General features: G+C 36.1%; 1 long non-coding RNA gene across 1 annotated transcript in view; it reads left to right on the top strand.

The window, feature by feature from the left end:
- The window catches only part of LOC111183756 (uncharacterized), a 107,381-nt gene extending 88,477 nt beyond the window's left edge, over positions 1 to 18,904 (top strand). Inside the window, exon 3 of the long non-coding RNA XR_002647104.2 lies at positions 10,786 to 18,904. This is a non-coding gene — a long non-coding RNA (uncharacterized LOC111183756). The remainder of the gene's footprint in view (positions 1 to 10,785) is intronic.
- The last annotated feature ends 458 nt before the right edge of the window (positions 18,905 to 19,362 follow it).

Here is a 19,362-nt window from a genome sequence, read left to right on the forward strand (position 1 = left end):
AAAGAATTTAGAGTAATGATAGTAGAGATAATCCAAGATCTCAGAAAAAAATGGAGGCACAGACTGAGAAGATACAAGAATTGTTTAACAAAGACCTATAAGCTATAAAGAACAGAGATAAACAGTACAATAACTGAAATGAAAAATACACTAGAAGGAATCAAAAGCAGAATAAATGACGCAGAAGAACGAATAAGTGAGCTGGAAGACAGAGTGCTGAAATCACTGCTATGAAACAGAAAAAAGAAAAAACAATGAAAAGAAATGAGGACAGTCTTGGAGACCTCTGGGACAACATTAAACACACCAACATTCAAATTATAGGGGTCCCAGAAAAAGAAGAGGACCTGAGAAAATACTTGAAGAGATATATGCTGAAAACTTCCCTAACATGGAAAAGGAAACACTCATTCGAGTCCAGGAAGCACAGAGAGTCCCATACAGGATAAATGGAAGGAGGAACACTCCAAGACACATATTAATCAAACTGACAAAAATTAAAAACAAAGAAAAAATATTAAAAGCAACAAGGGCAGGGCTTCCCTGGTGGAACAGTGGTTGAGAGTCCGCCTGCCGATGCAGGGTACATGGGTTCGTGCCCGGTCTGGGAAGATCCCACATGCCGCGGAGCGGCTGGGGCCATGAGCCATGGCCGCTGAGCCTGTGCGTCTGGAGCACTGCAACAGGAGAGGCCACAACAGTGAGAGGCCTGTGTACCGCAAAAGAAAAAAAAAAAAGCAACAAGGGCAAAGCAACACATAACATACAAGGGAATCCCCATAAGGTTATCAGCTGATTTTTTAGCAGAAATTCTGCAGGCCAGAAGGGAGTGGCACAATATATTTCAAGTGATGAAAGGGAAAAACCTACAACCAAGAATTCTCTTACCCAGCAAGGCACTCATTCAGATTTGGTGGAGGTATCAAAAGCTTTACAGACAACAAAAGCTAAGAGAATTCAGCACCATCCAACCAGCTCTACAACAAATCCTAAAGGAACTTCTCTAGGCAGAAAAAAAAAGGCCACAACTAGAAACAAGAAAATTACAAATGGGAAAGCTCACCAGCAAAGGCAAACATAAAGGTAGGAAATCATCCACACACAAATATGATATCAAAACCAGAAATTATGATTTACAAATGCAGGATATTGGAAATGCATCGGGAATTAAGAGAAGAGCAACTTAATCTTGTATTTATATAGACTGCTATATCAAAACCTCATGGGAATGGCAAACCAAAAATCTACAACAGATACAGACAGAAAAAAGAAAAAAACAATCCAAACACAGTACTAAATATAGTCATCAAGTCACAAGAGAAGTGAACAAAAGAGGAAGGGAAGAGAAAAGACCTACAAAAACAAATCCAAAACAATTAACAAAATTGCAATAAGAACATACATATCGATAATTACCTTAAATGTAAATGGATTAAATCCTCCAACCAAAAGAAATACACTGGCTGAAAGGATACAGAAACAAGACCCATATAATGCTTTCTACAAGAGATCCACTTCAGATCTAGGGACACATACAGATTGAAAGTGAGGGAATGGAAAAAGGTATTCCATGGAAATGGAAATCAAAAGAAAGCTGGAGTAGCAATACTCATATCAGTCAAAACAACTTTAAAATGAAGAATGTTATAAGAGACAAAGAAGGATACTATACAATGATCAAGGGATCAATTTAAGAAAAAATATAACAATTATAAATATACATGCACCCAACACAGGAGCACCTCAATATATAAGGCAAATGCTAACAGTATAAAAGGAGAAATCAACAGTAAGACAATAATAGTGGGGGACTTTAACAACCCGCTTATATCAATGGACAGATCATCCAGACAGAAAATCAATAAGGAAACGTAAGCCTTAAATGACACATTACACCAAATGGATTTATCTGATATTTTGAAACATTCCATCTGAAACCAGCAGAATACACTTACTTCTCAGGTGTACATGGAACATTCTCCAGGACAGATCACATCTTGGGCCAAAAAACAAGCCTCAGTAAATTTAAGAAAATTGAAATGATATCAAGCATCTTTTCCTACCATAACGCTATGATATTAGAAATCAACTACAAGAAAAATACTGTAAAAAAACAAACACATGGAAGCTAAACAATATGTTACTAGACAACCAATGGATCACTAAAGAAATAAAATATGAAATTAAAAATACCTAGAGACAAAAGACAACAAAAACACAATGATCCAAAACCTATGGGATGCAGCAAAAGCAGTTCTAAGAGGGAAGTTTATAGCAATACAATCTTACCTCAGGAAACAAGAAAAATCTCAAATAAACAACCTATCCTTACACCTAAAGCAACTAGAGAAAGAATACAAACAAAACCCAAAGTTAGTAGAAAGAAAGTAATCATAAATTTCAGAGCATAAATAAATGAAATATAGATGAAGAAAACAATAGAATAGATCAATGTAACTAAAAGCTGGTTCTTGAAAGAGATAAACAAAACTGATAAACCTCTAGCCAGACTCATCAAGAAAAAAAGGGAGAGGGCTCAAGTCAATAAAATGATTAGAACTGAAAAAGAAGACATTACAATGGACACCACAGAAATACAAGGGATCATAAGAGACTACTACAAGCAACTATATGCCAAAACAATGGACAACCTAGAAATGGACAAATTCTTAGAAAGGTACAACCTTCCAAGACTGAATCAGGAAGAAATTTAAAAATATGAACAGACCAATTAGAAGTACTGAAATTCAAACAGTGACTTAAGACTTCCAACAAACAAAAGTCCAGGACCAGATGTCTTCAGAGATGAATTCTATGAAACATTTAGAGAAGAGCTAACACCTATCCTTCTGAAACTCTTCCGAAAGATTGCAGAGGAAGGAACACTCCCAAGCTCACTCTATGAGGCCACCATCACCCTCACACCAAAAACAGACAAAGATACCACACAAAAAAAGAAAATTACAGTCCAATATCACTGATGAAGATAGACGCAAAAAATACTCAACAAGATACTAGCAAACTGAATCCAGCAGCACATTAAAAAAAATCATACACCATGATCAAGTGGGATTTATCTCAGGGATGCAAGGATTCTTCAGTATCTACAAATCAATCAGTGTGGTATACCACATTAACAAGCTGAAGAATAAAAACCATATGATCACCTCAATAGATGCAGAAAATGCTTTTGATAAAATTCAACACCCAGTTACAATAAAAACTCTCCAGAAAGTAGGCATAGAGGGAACCTACCTCAACATAATAAAGGTCACATATGACAAACCCACAGCTAACATCATTCTCAATGGTGAAAAGCTGAAAACTTTTTCTCTAAGATCAGGAACAAGACAAGGATATCAACTTTCACCACTTTTATGCAACATAGTTTTGGATGTCCTAGCCACAGCAATCAGAGAAGAAAAAGAAATAAAAGGAATCCAAATTGGAAAAGAAGTAAAACTGTCACTGTTTTTGGATGACATATTATACATAGAAAATATTAAAGAAGCTACCAGAAAACTACTAGAGCTCATCCATGAATTTGGTAAAGTTACAGGATACAAAATTAATACACAGAAATCTCTTACATTCCTATACACTAACAATGAAAAGATCAGAAACAGAAATTAAGGAAACAATCCCATTTACCACTGCATTAAAAAGAATAAAATGCCTAAAAATAAACCTACCTAAGGAGGCAAAAGCCCTGTACTCTGAAAACCATAACATGCTGATGAAAGAAATCAAAGATGACACGAACAGATGGAGAGATATACCGTGTTCTTGGATTGGAAGAATCAATACCGTCAAAATGACTATACTTCCCAAGGCAATCTACAGATTCAATGCAATCCCTATCAAATTACCAAGGCATTTTTTACAGAACTAGAATAAAATATTTTACAATTTGTATGGAAACACAAAAGACACCAAATAGCCAAGGCAACCCTGGGGGGAAAAAAGCGGACCTGAAGGAATCAGGCTCCCTGACTTCAGAAACTGACACGACATTGTAAAACAACTATACTCCAATAAATTTTTTTTAAAAGTTGGATAAAATTAGAATGTTGCTTAAAGAGAAAATATTTAATAAATTTAAATAGTATTATACGGATCTTAAAATACACATTATAGTTTTAAAATATGAGAAAATGGAGCAAAAAGAAGTAAAAATGTGTTACATTCCCTCTCTCATATGGAGTGGGGAAATGATCAAAAGGAGGATATGATGCAAAACATATATTTTATTATTGCCTTTGATAGTCTTTGACATATAGCATTTTTTAAGAACTGTGAATGTAATCATGAGAAAAATTAAAAACAATACATGCCTTCCTAATCACTGCAGTAAATCAAAATAGGAACACCAAATTCTAAATAGAAAATAAAAACAGTGAAAACAGTCATTCAAAACATAGCATATAAAACACAAAGGTAGAAGACACAAATTGTAACAATAAAAGTAAATGCCACTAGTTCTATAGAAGCTAAAGGAAAAATTAAACTAATGTAGCTGACAAGAGACTGTTGAAACCAAATGATATTAAAATTAAAAGAGAAAAGGAATAAAAATGATTTGTTAGGGAAATCCAAACATTAACATATCAGGAGTTGCAATCCTATTTTCAGACAAAGTAGAATTTAAGGCAAAAATCATTAAACAGTTCAACGAAGGTAATTTTATATTGCCAAATGGTGCATTTGACAACTGATGCATTTTCCACTGACTAGTTCCATATATTTAAAGTGACCTGAAGAAAATATGCCAAGTTTAACAGCAATAATTTCAAGGAGATGTGATCATAAACAATTTGTAATTTCATGATACATACTGTTGTGTTTTCAGGTCCAAAAAAATTTAAAAAGAGAAAAAAGTAATGAAAGAAAGAAAACCATTTACAAAATTAATGAAATATATAACTGATTTTTAACTTCGAATTGTGAAGTGAAATGATTGTTCTTTGTTCTTAACAAGTCCATGTCACAGAATATGCCTAACTACCCCATTTTAAAATTCTCTGTTCTGAGACATGTTTTCTTTCCATCTCTCCTCTTCCACCTGTGGTTGTGCCTTCCCTGAATTTTCTTCCCCTGTAGCTAAAGGGGTTGTTCCAAAGTTTTCTCTATTTGCTGTCACTCCATTCACTGTAATCATGTAGATTTAATTACTACCTTTCCCCAGGAGATTTTTATCACCTCCTTACTCTGCTTACACCTTTGCAACTACTGGGTGGTCATCTCTACCTGAACATCTTAGTGACACCAAAAGTGCAGTATATCTAAAACTGAAGTAATTTTTTTCATTTGTCATTAATTAAATGAATATCTCCAGAGCACCTACCATGTGCTCAGCTCTGTATCAGATTCTGGGACTATAAAGCAGATTCTTGCCTTCAAAATGGAAATAATCTAATGAATCCTTCTAAAATTTATCCCTTTTCCTTGTTCCCTATTTTGGTAAAAGCACTGTCAACCTCTCAACTATCTAGACTCAACATCCCTGGCTTGCTTTAGTTAGTTAGTTACTTTACTCTTCTCCCTCTCTTGCTTTTCACATCCAAATAGCTTCCTGAAGCTATGTTCAGTTTTCTGCCTGGTCTTCATCTTTACTGTATAATCTCTGGTCATGTTTCACACACGCACCTGTACCTTTGAAACAGCCTCCTAAATTATTACCTCCAAATCTCTGAACTTTTGGTCCATCTTATAACCTATTGCTTGATCAGCCTTGATAAAGTAGATCTCGTGGATTCACCCTCACTGTTTACCGTCACAAGTGTAGGTAAATTGTGGAAATTAATCAAAATATTTAACAGCTGAATGACATGAGCACTAGCCACTCAGAGCAGGTGACTGATACATTCTAACTGATCAGAACAAATGCCAGATGTAAGCAACCAAATACAACTATACCAGTGATTTCTATCATTCCTGGGCCTCCTCATTTCTACCCCATAGTCAGCTTTGTTCTCAGTCAGAGACTCCACTGTATTCACCAAAACCCACTGTATTGTCTCAGACACACAGCTAGACCACATTTCCAGTTCTATTAGTTCTCATCAGTGGAGTAAATATGAAGCTTTGGAGCCTAGTTAGGTAACTGTGTCTCTCTCTTGATTATCCTCACTAGTACAAATGACGTGGAAGACCTAGAGGAAGGTAAAATTACAAAATGAAAGAACCTAGGTAGGTCCTGAATGACCACACAGTAGGCCATCTGAAAAGGACCACCATATCTGGCTCTGATGGAACAAGAAATAAATACTTGCTGTGTTAAGCCACTGATAATTCTAGATTTATCTGTTTTTGGAACTAGAGTTGCCCTATGATATCATTTTCTCCTCTGCTTCCTTAGTACCCTGTATCTGTCAACCTATAATTCATGTTTTTTGTTTGTGCATCTACCTCTTCCTTTAAACTCAAAATTCTTTGAGAGCAAGGAATACTCCCCTTTATTTTATCTCCAGAACACAGCATATTTTCCTGAAGCTAAATACACCCTGAAAATATGCTTTTTAGATGTTGCTTTTATTAATAAATCCTGTTATTTTATGATGTGTTTCAATAGCCCTAAAACTGTGATGGTTCCTCATAGTTTAAAAAGGAAAGCTGGGGGGGTTGCAAGGATGACCATTATCTGGCCATAGCAATCATATTTTTTACCTCATCTTTCACTTTTTCCTCATTCAGTGCCTAAATCTTCTAATCACTGTTTTCAAAAATTCCCATAATTCTCTGCTTCTATGATTTGTTTATACTGTTCTTTTCACATAGAATTTTTTTCCCATGTTCAAAATCTATTTCCTCCTTAAGGCCTAACTTAAGTGACTTCCTATCAATTAAACATCTCCTAATTTTTTCCAGCATGAAGTTTCTTTCCCTTCTAGGAACTCTTATATCCCTTTACATTCCTTATAGTGTTTATTATTAATACTTAATAAGTATTTATGAACAGCATTTATTGCACATTTGGTATTTTAAAAGCCCAATAATGTAATATACTTCCAAGTATGAGATCTTTTTTGAAAATACAATGAGATATATAATCATTATCTTTTTATAGTTCAGCAGTCTACTGTCTACTTTGTTTACAAGTAAGTGCTAAAATACTGAGAGAAGTTCCAACTGTTTTTTTGTTGAATCTGGCTAAATAGCACAGCATGTTCTAGCAAATTAAACTACCACAGACCCTTTTCCTTCTCTTGTGTTTCCTGCCTAGAGACGTTTAGCATTTGTTGTAAAGCTGGTTTGGTGGTACTGAATTCTCTTAGCTTTTGCTTGTCTATAAAGGTTTTAATTTCTCTTTTGAATCTCAATGAGATCCTTGCTGGGTAGAATAATATTGGTTGTAGGTTTTTCTCTTTCATCACTTTAAATATGTCCTGCCACTCTCTTCTGGCTTGCAGAGTTTCTGCTGAAAGAGCAGCTGTTAACCTTATGGGGATTCCCTTGTATGTTATTTGTTGTTTTTCCCTTGCTGCTTTTAATATTTTTTCTTTGCATTTAATTTTTGATAGTTTGATTAATATGTGTCTTGGCATGTTTCTCCTTGGATTTATCCTGTATGGGACTCTCTGCACTTCCTGGACTTGATTGACTATTTCCTTTCCCATATTAGGGAAGTTTTCAACTATAATCTCTTCAAATATTTTCTCAGTCCCTTTCTTTTCCTCTTCTTCTTCTGGGACCCCTATAATTCGAATGTTAGTGTGTTTAATGTTGTCCCAGAGGACTCTTCAACGGTCCTCAATTCTTTTCATTCTTTCTTCTTTATTCTGCTCTGCAGTAGTTATTTCCACTGTTTTATCTTCCAGGTCACTTATCCGTTCTTCTGCTTCAGTTATTCTGCTATTGATTCCTTCTAGAGAATTTTTAATTTCATTTATTGTGTCGTTCATCATTGTTTGTTTGCTCTTTAGTTCTTCTGGGTCCTTGTTAAACGTTTCTTGTATTTTCTCCATGCTATTTCCAAGATTTTGGATCATCTTTACTATCATTACTCTGAGTTCTTTTTCAGGTAGACTGCCTATTTCCTCTTCCTTTGGTCTGGTCGGCTTTTATCTTGCTCCTTCATTACTGTGTGTTTCTCTGTCTTCTCATTTTGCTTAACTTACTGTGTTTGGGGTCTCCTTTTTGCAGGCTGCAGGTTCGTAGTTCCTGTTGTTTTTGGTGTCTGCCCCCAGTGGCTAAGGCTGGTTCAGTGGGTTGTGTAGGCTTCCCGGTGGAGGGGACTGGTGCCTGTGTTCTGGAGGATGAGGCTGGATCTTGTCTTTCTGGTGGGCAGGACCACGTCTGGTGGTGTGTTTTGGGGTATCTGTGACCTTATTATGATTTTAGGCCACCTCTGTGCTAATGGGTGGGGTTGTGCTCCTGTCTTGCTAGTTGTTTGGCATAGGGTGTCCAGCACTGTAGCTTGCTGGTCATTGAGTGGAGCTGGGTCTTAGCATTGAGATGGAGATCTCTGGGCGAGATCTTTTGCCGTTTGATATTACATGGAGCCAGGAGGTCTCTGGTGGACCAATGTCCTGAACTTAGCTCTCCCACCTCAGAGGCACAGGCCTGATACCTGGCTGGAGCACCAAGACCCTGTCATCCAAATGGCTCAGAAGAAAAGGGAGAAAAGATGAAAGAAAAAAATAAAATAAAATAGTTATTAAAATAAAAAATAATTATTAAAAATAAAAAAATTTTAAAGTAATAAAAATAAGAAAAAAAAAGAAAGAAAAGAGCAACCAAAACCAAAAAACAAATCCACCAATGATAACAAGCGCTAAAAGCTATACTAAAACAACAACAACAAAAACGGACAGACAGAACCCTAGGACAGATGGTAAAAGCAAAGCTATACAGACAAAATCACACAAAGAAGCATACACATTCACACTCACAAAAAGAGAAAAAGGAAAAAAATATATATATCATTGCTTCCAAAGTCCACCGCCTCAATTTTGGGATGATTCATTGTCTATTCAGGTATTCCACAGATACAGGGTACATCAAGTTGATTGTGGAGATTTAATCCGCTGCTCCTGAGGCTGCTGGGAGAGATTTCCCTTTCTCTTCTTTGTTCGCACAGCTCCTGGGGTTCAGCTTTGGATTTGACCCCGCCTCTGCGTGTAGGTCGCCTGTTCTTCACTCAGACAGGACGGGGTTAAAGGAGCGGCTGATTAGGGGGCTCTGGCTCACTCTGGCTGGGGGAGGGAGGGGTACGGATGCGGGGCGAGCCTGCGGCGGCAGAGGCCGGCATGACGTTGCAGCAGCCTGAGGCACACCACGTGTTCTCCCAGGGAAGTTGTCCCTGGATCACGGGACCCTGGACTAGCGGCGGGCTGCATAGGCTCCCAGGAGGGGAGGTGTGGATAGTGACCTGTGCTTGACACAGGCTTCCTGGTGGCTTCAGCAGCAGGCTTAGGGTTTCATGCTGTCTCTGGGGTCCGCACTGATAGCCGCGGCTCGTGCCCGTCTCTGGAGCTCATTTAGGCGGTGCTCTGAATCCCCTCTCCTCACGCACCCTGAAACAATGGTTTTCTTGCCTCTTAGGCAGGTCCAGACTTTTTCCCGGACTCCCGCCCAGCTAGCTACCACAGACCCTTATTTCAGTTTAGATTGCTTTTTTTTCACATCTCACTTCTAAAGTAAAGCTGGCTACAGAATCTTGGCTTTAAGAAATAACCTGGTACGACCTTTACAATTGTAGTAAAATAACAATTGTCCATCTTGCCACAAAAATATTTCATATAATCAAAAGAAATACAATGAAATGTTACATTTTATTGTATGTACAAATACAATAAAATGAATTGATTTTTGGCAATCACTTCAGATGGTAAAAAAAAAAAGTAATTATTAGACATTAGATGGGACAAAATGTATTTTGCATCACAGACAACTGATACAATTTTTGACTAGTTGGTTGGTTAAACTCTTCCAGCTTTATAGTTTCACCTCAGTGCCCCTCTCAATTTTGAACAGTACAACACAGAGTACACTTTTATTTGAAGAACCCATCCAGATTGCTTAAATTTCCTTGGTATTGATTTTGCAGTATCTGAAGCACAGGTGTCATTGGTTCTGTGTGCACACAGAAAAAATCCTTGAATTGATTTAAAATAAACCAGGTCAGTGTAGATCAATTTAGGCCATGACAGCCCACGAGATGTAAATTAGGATTCTCCTACTGAGACTGAAAATAGATTCCATCAAATCTTCTCTGAGAAGATTCTGAAACTGTATCTTAAAAGGGACAGCTATAAAAATCTCAAGATTCCTGTAGTATTTTGAGTAAGAGGAAATGGAAGAAAGGGCAGGAGATAAAATGCTATTTCAACAAAGGAATTTCCCAATATATAGCCTAGTGTTTTCATTTTCTGTATTAATCAGTTTTGGAGGAAAGACAACATTGGAAGAACAAATTAAAAAGCAATTTACTAATGACTTTATGCCAACTACACTTGTCAACCATAATCTCTCCTGCAAAAGTGATAAAGGGCAGTGATCATTTTCAAACAGAATGGAAAGTATTGTACCTGAATTCATTCATATACTCTTTTCAATCTGTGAGGTGCTTAATAAGACAGCTTTTTAGTGAAACACCTGGAAAACCAAAAAGTAATAGCTAATCCATGAAGCCACTGTGCCAAAAACTGGAGCTGAGTTTGAGGGTCACATTGCTATCACAAAGTGATTGCTTCATTGACGTCATGAGAAAATGCTATGCCTTATCAACAATTTCATCTTAGAAAGAGAATGTGGAAAATAACTTTACAACTTCTTTTGATCCAGTTTCCTGCAGCACAGTGAGCTGTTCCCTATAATTTCTTACCAAAGAGAAGTGGATTCCCCATTCTGAGGACCTCAGGAATAAGGTACCTGACTTTGTATCTCTACTGTATAACTTTAGAAATATTAGATTGTAAGGAGTTCATTCAGGGCAAATTCATTGGCAGAATGCTTTCAGTTTGGGTGAGACTAAAGATTACCCAGAGTAAGGATATTAGCCCTGGCTTTGCCACTAACTAGCTGAATGTCATACAGCCTCTTGGGGCTTCAGTTTCCTCATCTGAGCCTCTATTTCCTTGTCTGAACTCACTAAGCCTTGGTTTCCTTATCTGAGCTATTCATCATAGTCAGCCTGCTCAATTCTTTTATCATTTCACTTTATAACAACCAAGGCTCAGTTTTAATTCCATAAGCCAAGAAATAAAGGCCAATGTTATAAAACATAAACACCTTAGGCAGTGTGACATAGACTTCAGAACAAGGAATATTACCAGGGTTAAAAATAACATTACAAAATGATGAAAAAAATCGATTCACTAAGAATAAAAAACAATCCTGAATGTGTGTGGAGCTAAAAACTGTACTTGAAAATACATGTAGCAAAAAATAATGGAACTGAAAAGAGAAATAGACAAATCCATAATTTGGACTTGAAGTATCCATAATACTTGGATACTTCAACAATTCTCTTTCAGCAATTATAACAAGTAGACAGAAAATCAATAAGGATATCAAAGCCTGCAACAGCACTATCAACCAACTTTATATAATTAACATATTTAAAATAATAAAAATCATAAAAAATTTATTCTAAGACTATTAAAAAAACACCCTTAAATTAGAAAACAGTAACAAAGATACCTGGAAAATCTCCAAATACTTGGAATTAAACTATACACTTCTAAATAACCCATGAGTCAAAGAGGAAGTCACATGGGAAAATAGAAAATATTTTAAACTGAAAACAAAACAAAACAAAAAAAATGTGTAGAATGCAGTTAAAGCAGTGCTTAGAGGGAAATGTATAACATTAAATGTATACATCAGAAAGCAAAAACTGTCTCAAATTGATGAGCTAAGCTTTCACTTTAAGAAACTGATAAAAGAAAAGCAAATTAAACCCAAATTAAAAGCAAATTAGAGGTAAAAGAAAGTATAATAAGTATAGGCACAATAATCAATGAAATTGAAAGTGTAAATAACATGAGTAAAGGGAAACCAAATGCGTGTTCTTTGCAAAGATCAATAAAAATGATAAACCTCTAATCAGACTCACCAAACAAAAACTAAAACAAAAAAATGGAAGATACAAATTGGTAACATCAGAATGAAAAGGGAAACATCATTATGGATCCTACAACATTAAATAGATAATAATAAAGTATTACAAACAATGTAATGACCATAAATCCAACAGGTTAGATGCAACAGGCAAATTCTCTGAAGGTAAAAACTATCAAAGTTCACTCAAAAAGAAATAAGTATAATATGACTACTCTAATCAATATAAAGGAATTGAATTCACAGTTAAATTTCTTCCAAGAAAGAAAATACCAAGCCCAATGAATTCGATAATTAATTCTCCCAAAACTTTAAGGGAGAAATAATGCCAGTTCTATAGAAACTCTTCATGAAAGTAACATTTTGCAATTCATATTACAATGTTATGGCAGTGAGCCTGGATATGACCCCCCAACTTATGTGGGATGCTTTTATTTCCTGACACCTCCAGTGCCACTGAACCCATGGAAGTCTCTACCATGCTGAGCCTCACTCACTTCTGTTCATTTCTTTTGTGGGTTTGATTTATGAATATGCTTTTCTTGACTTTTTTGTACGACTATAAATTTTGAAAACTATTTTTATATCCCTCCTATATGTTTGGAGCAGTTAGGAGAGATGGCATGCTCTGGATCTTAAAACATAACCTTATTGTACTGGCTTGGTTAGAAGTCTTGTACATAAAAGATTCTAAATAAACATTTGCTAAACTGACTTGCATAAAGTTACATGTAATGTGAAACACTACAGTTATATTCTACTGAGTTATTTTTTCCCCCTTACTTTCAGTCTTATGTTTTGCAACAAATCAAAATGAATCTCTCTGTGAGAGTAATAAGAATTAATTTGGGGGATGATCTTCAGGCATCTTTGAGTAGACAGAACCACTTGATGGCATTTGCAGAAATTGATCTAGGCACGTTTCTTTTCCAGTCTTGTTATTTTGTTTACATACTTCCCTGTAGCAAACATAGATATTAAAGACCACGCTTTATGCTATGGCCTTGGAAATATCAACTTTCTCCTACTCTCAAGTGTATCAGTAGCATTTCTTGCCTCCTGATGCTAGGCAAAGTAGAACTCTCTTTAGACTACATAGCCAACTCTTATTGGCACTAAAGCTTTTTATTCTCTGATCTATTAGCAGGTTGACGTCTCTTAAGGTCAAAAGGTGCAAAAACTTCGAAATACATAGCACTGAGTTTGATCTTAAAAATACAAAATCAAAGGATTTTAAAATCTTAGGAATAAGTCCTGCTTTTTATCTAATGTTAGTGAATTAAAAACATTACCAGCTCATACCTACTGGCCATTGATATTAAAAATAAGTAGCTATGAAATTGGACTCCCAAGTATTTTTCAAAGTACTTGCCTTGGTAAGATACCAAGAGCCCTTGTTTTCTTAATGGTTTCTAAAGACAATTTTCCACTAAAAGAAACCAAGTTTCCTTGAATAAATAGCTGAATTCAGAATTGGGGCAGGAAAGATCTAAGACGAGAGCATTTTGTTCCAGAAAGTATGGAACCATTTTTAAAAAATTGGGATGTATCAAAATGATATAGGAGCCTAACTGAAAGGGCTCCCATTGGCAATACGTGGGACCAAGTAAGTAATGAGAATAACAGATTAAAACTGAAAAAAAAATTTTTGAAAAAATATAATAAATGAAACCATAGTAATACAAATAAGTAAACAAGATTGGAGGGAAGACATTTTTGGAGGAATGCTGACTCATAAATGCAGTAGAAATGATAGAGGTAGAAAATCACAATTTTGCAACCATGGTAGTTAGGCAAGAAATATCAATGGATACTAAAACTAGTGGGTAAAGGTTTCATAGGAAACAAGACATTTATATAGTATCAAAATGTTTTCCCATAAATTAAATAATTACTAATGGAATGTAGAGTAACTCTCTGGTAGAGAAATCTATTAGACACTCCCTTAACCAGGAGATGAAAATTAAAATCACCAATAATAGAATAAATTAATATCATCCTTGATGTGATACAGTGAGAAGGACACATCACTTCTGTGCTATTCTTGCTGAAGATAAATAACCTGAAGCTAATCATGAGTAAAAATTAAACTCAGGTTGAGTTTGGTTTTTCCACAATGTAATTTCCTGTAGTCTGTAAAAAAGTTAAGATAAAGAAACAAAGAATGGTTCCAGACTAAATGAGACAAAAGAGACATGACAATCAAACTGCAGCATGTGATCCTGGACTGGATCCTGGACCTAGGGGAAAAATAGCTATAAAAGAATTATCAGGACAATTGGAAAAATTTGAATATGAACTACAAATTATGAAATAGGGTTATATCAGTTTTAATTTCCTGATTTTGATAATTGTTCTATGTTTATATAAGAGAATGTTCTTGTTTCAGGAAATACACTGAAGCATTTAGGGATAAAGGGGCATGATGTCAGAAGTGCACCCTCAAATGCATTTAGTTTAGTAAAAATGTATATGTATGTGCAACATACATACATCATATGAGTGCTCATGTATGTGAATAGATTGATGGATAGGTAAATAAATAGATAGGGACTGAATGATAAAGTAAACACAGCAAAATGCTAATAATTCGTGATTCTGGGAAAAGGGTATATGGGTGCCCTTTGTACTACTCTTGCAGATTTTCTTATATTTGAAATTGTATCAAAACAAAAAGTTAACCCCCAAAATACTTGCATTAGGATGCTAAACATTTATTCCAAAAATGTTACAAATAAATCATTACTTTTGCTCAAATCATTTTTTAAATACTTTAAAATTTTATCTTTAAGGTTACTTTGCCACTTCACACACACACACACACACACACACGCTACTCTGCATATCATAATTGAATGTTTATTAGATATCTTAAACCTTGTATGTCACAAGTATATTATTTTTTGCCCATTTAGTCCTATCTTTTCTCTTGATCTCATTCCAAACCATTCTTACTTTAGTTAAATGACAAAATTCTTCCTGTTGCTGAGGTCAAACACATGCAGCTTATTCCTGTGACCTTTCTTCCCCACCTTTTCTGCATCCCCAGTTCATTAGTGTGTACTGTTAGTCCTACCTTCAAAACTCTCTAACTCCACTACTCCTTCCCTACTCCACTGCTGCATTTCACCTGCTCTACAGTCCTTCCCTGCCACCTGATCTCCCTGCCTCTGTGTTCTCCAGTCACTCTGGCCTTGCTTCTGCCCCTACACAGCCCAGGCTGATCAGTCCTCATCTGAGGCCCTGTGTGCTTGCTATCAGAAATAGTCATTCTCCAGGGACTCACATGGCTGTCTCTTTTCATCATCCAGGCCTTAGCTCAAATGTTACCTCCTCTGAGAAGCCTTTCCTGACCACCCTACATAAGGAAGGAAGCCACAGTATGCCTAATTTTTCAGGACGTTATTTGAACTTTCTTCCTAGAATTTACCACACATTGACTTATGATAATATGGATATTTTTATTCCCCCATTAAAAGAGCCATAGAGGAGGGACTTGCCTGTTCAATCACTCTCAGCAGAGTACAGGGCCTGATGAATTGTAGATGCTCAATAAGTATTTATCAAACAAGTGAAAAATGAACAAGAGCTACACAAGAAATATAGCCTTGTAATGTTGTTTCTACTAAACAAGGCTGTCTCACTACTCATCGCTGGGGTCAGCAACTTGGGACTATGTCGATGCTGGCTGAAGAATAAAGGAGCCAGGCAGAGGAGAGCAAGCGAAAAACTGCAAGGCTGGGTGAGCCATCAAGTGACCAGACTAAGTCTGAGATCTGGACATCCGCTGCCAGTTTGCTCAAAATGCCATTAATTGGTAGGTGGTTGCAAATGGAAGGATGCCACAAGTGTAAATGGATGCCTGGGAGTCTAGCCCTATCAGTATATGGGATGACCTTTAAGCTCAAATGTATTCAGGTGTACCACAAAGCATCAGTCAGAGAATATACAATTCTCATATTTAAAAACATCAAAAAAACCCCATCATTTTTATATAACAAGAGAAATCCCTGCATATAAAAATAACTGAACGAAAGAAATAACAGATCACCCGAATCACCATAGCATTTGGAAATACCTGGGAGTCAAACTTATATATGCCATGAACTAACTGTATCTTATATATCATGAACCTACTATAAAATTTCTTGCTTCCAAGATAACTAAATTCCAAATGTTTGCCAAGGACCTTGAGACAATAAATCAAAAGCAGAGCATGCTAACGCCTGTCCGGGTAATGCTCACACAGGAAGCGCTGGAAAGCCTGGGACGGGCTTCCCTAAGTCAGTACATCCTTACAAACAGACAATTTTCCTGAAGAAAATAGAGGCTATCTAACAAATCACACAAGAAAAGCACTACCAAAAGCCAAAGATTTTCATGTAGATACAGAGTGAAAGGCTGTCTTTTCTTTCTGCGACTGCATTAGCACACTGTCAAATGAATATGCTAATAAACAAAGACAGGAAAAACCAGGTCAAGAAGATCAGCTTGCTTGGGAAGCTGTCTTAATAAAATATATCAGTGAGGCATCAAACTGGAAGTTCCTCAGAGCTGCGGTCATGTCCAGCTTTCTATTTGTCACTGGGACCTCCATCTGACAAAGGTGTCGCATTCAACTTCTTAAGCCATTCCATCAGTGTCGTTTAAGATTGGTGGTTAACATCATATGATAAGGCAGAATCCATGAAAGGGTAGTCTGGAGCCCAGTCCCTTTACCAACACTGAAGTCAGAGTGCCTAATATTTTAGATGGGTTCCGTTTCAGTATAGGGGTCTGAATGTACCAGAATATTATTTTCTTATCCTCCCTAGTGTACCATTTATTTAATGAAGACTTCAATTTTAATTTGCTATTAATGCTATCATCTCAGTATTTTGGTATATAAACAAACATTTAAAATTTTGCTTTAGCAATCTGACAATTCCAAAGATTTAACACATATACACAACCATTAATTTAGGAACTTGAACTAAATAAATAATAAAATGTGCCCAACTATGTATCTACAAATTCACACATTACTGCACTATTAATAAAAGTAAAACATTTGGAAATTAACTAAATGACCAATAACAGAGAATTGATTAAATGAGCTATGACTCCTATACGCAATATGGTACACAATACTATTTACTGGTTACAAAAATAATAGTTCGCTTATTGACATATTTCCCCAATATTTACTGAGTATCTACCATGCATCAGCTTCTGCTCTAGTAATGCAATGCAGCAAAGAATAAGACAGAAAAATCCCTCCTCTCATGACATTTTCATTCTAGAGGGATCTGATGAGTTGGAAAAAACTTCACATTATAGAAATAACTGAAAAAAGCAGATTACAAAATTACATATACAAAATAATCTCAATTATGTAGAGTAAAAATATTTATTTGCTAAGTGAATACTGCTATTTGAATAGAAAGCCATTTGTGGAGAGATTGGGCGTTGCCTGAGAAAAGCCAATAGCTCCCCTGGTGGATTCCCACAATTTTATTACCTCGGTACTTCTGAGACAGAGCAAATTACAACAACGCAGGAAAGCAGATCACTCTCTCAGATAGACTCATATAAACCGAATTTTGCCAATATCTTGGCAAAAACAGAATGCCAAGATATTGATTTAGAAATAGAACTAATTTAGCAACATAATCTCTCCTTTTGGCAATTCCACACAGAGTATCAGTTTTTTTAAGTATGTATATGAGCAAAAGATCACAAACTAGATGGCAGTTGATTTCTTCAGTGCTCACTTTTCTCTGCTTCCACTGTTGATTGGCCTCCTGAATTTACACATTCTTTTTTTTAATTGAAGTATAGTTGATTTACAATATTATATGTTATAGGTGTACAATACAGTGATTCACAATTTTTAAAGATTATACTCCATTTATAGTTATTATAAAATACTGGCTATAATCCCCATGTTGTATAATATATCCTTGTAGCTTATTTTATACTTAATAGTTTGTACCTCTCAATATAGGGATAGGGGATTAAGAGGTACACATTCTTACTTTAGATGAGTTTATTCACTCAGTAGACTTAAATAACTTGATTGAATGGGGTTATTTAGGTATGTATAATCTCTCTCCTTATCCATTAATATGTACTTATTTCTAGGTTTTGAAGTTTGTAGGGCAACGGTGATACCTCAGTTGACAAAAGTATGGTATGTGTGTCTGTCTGTACTAGATAAACTACCTCCAAAAAATAGCTCTGGAAGGGAACATACTAAAGCACTAATAATGATTATCTAAAGTTGATGGGAATAGGGATAATTGATGGCATATTTCTTTTTCCCATTTTTTATGAAAAATATGTATTATGTTTATAACTAGAAAAACAGTTAAAGAAGGTGGGTGACAGAACAATATTCCCACCATGAAAATGGAGAAAACAAGCTTAATTCATTCACCTAGCTAAAGGTATCATAGTGCTGCTAAAACAACGAAGACTGGATAAGAAAGAAGAGGACCGTAGGGAGGCAGCCTGATGTTTCCTATATACTATTTCTTTAGGTAATTTGGCATCTGAGCACGGATGTAGAGACTAAAAATCTAGGTTTTGCCTGGGTAGAAGCGTACTGGTGGAGGGCAGAAAAACTAGGAGAACTTTTGGTGGTCTTCTAAGGCTGGAGAGATAAAACTGAATAATTGATAAGCTTCAAAATCCAGCCAGTTTTTCTCCAGAGGTATTGCCAAATTCCAAAGCCATGTAGCCTGGGAAGCTAATGCACTAACAGAAAGCCCAGAAAATCAAAGCAGCATTTGCAGCCTGGTTTCAAAACTATGAAAGGCCTCAGTTCCAAACCTCATGAAATATTTCAAAAAGCTTGCAAACAAAACAACTGCAAAGAAAACAATACACAGGCATATCTTATTAAAACTGGTGAAAACGAAAGATAAAAATCTTCAAATAAGATCTGTATTCATTTGCTAGGGTTGCTGTAAAAAGCCATCTGAGTGGTTTCAACGATATAAGTTTATTGTCTCACAGTTTGGGAGGTTAGAAGGCAAGATTAAGGTGTCAGTGGGATTGCTTTCTTCTGAGGGGTATGGGGGAGAAATATGTTCCATGCTTCTTTCCAAGCTTCTAGTGGTTTTCTGGCAATCTTTGGCATTCCTTGGATTTGGCTGCATCACCCTGATAGCTGCCTTTATCTTCACATGGCATTCTCCATGTGTGCATACCTGTGTCCAAATTCTCCCTTTTTATAAGAACATTAGCTATACTGGATTAGGGGCCCACTCTACTCCAGTATGAACTCATCCTAATTCCATCTGCAATATCCCTATT

This window comes from Delphinapterus leucas, chromosome 3 (assembly GCF_059928025.1).
Source record: "Delphinapterus leucas isolate spDelLeu-1000000601 "Yukka" chromosome 3, BTC_Dleu_Yukka2, whole genome shotgun sequence".
Classification (NCBI taxonomy): Eukaryota; Metazoa; Chordata; class Mammalia; order Artiodactyla; family Monodontidae; genus Delphinapterus; species Delphinapterus leucas.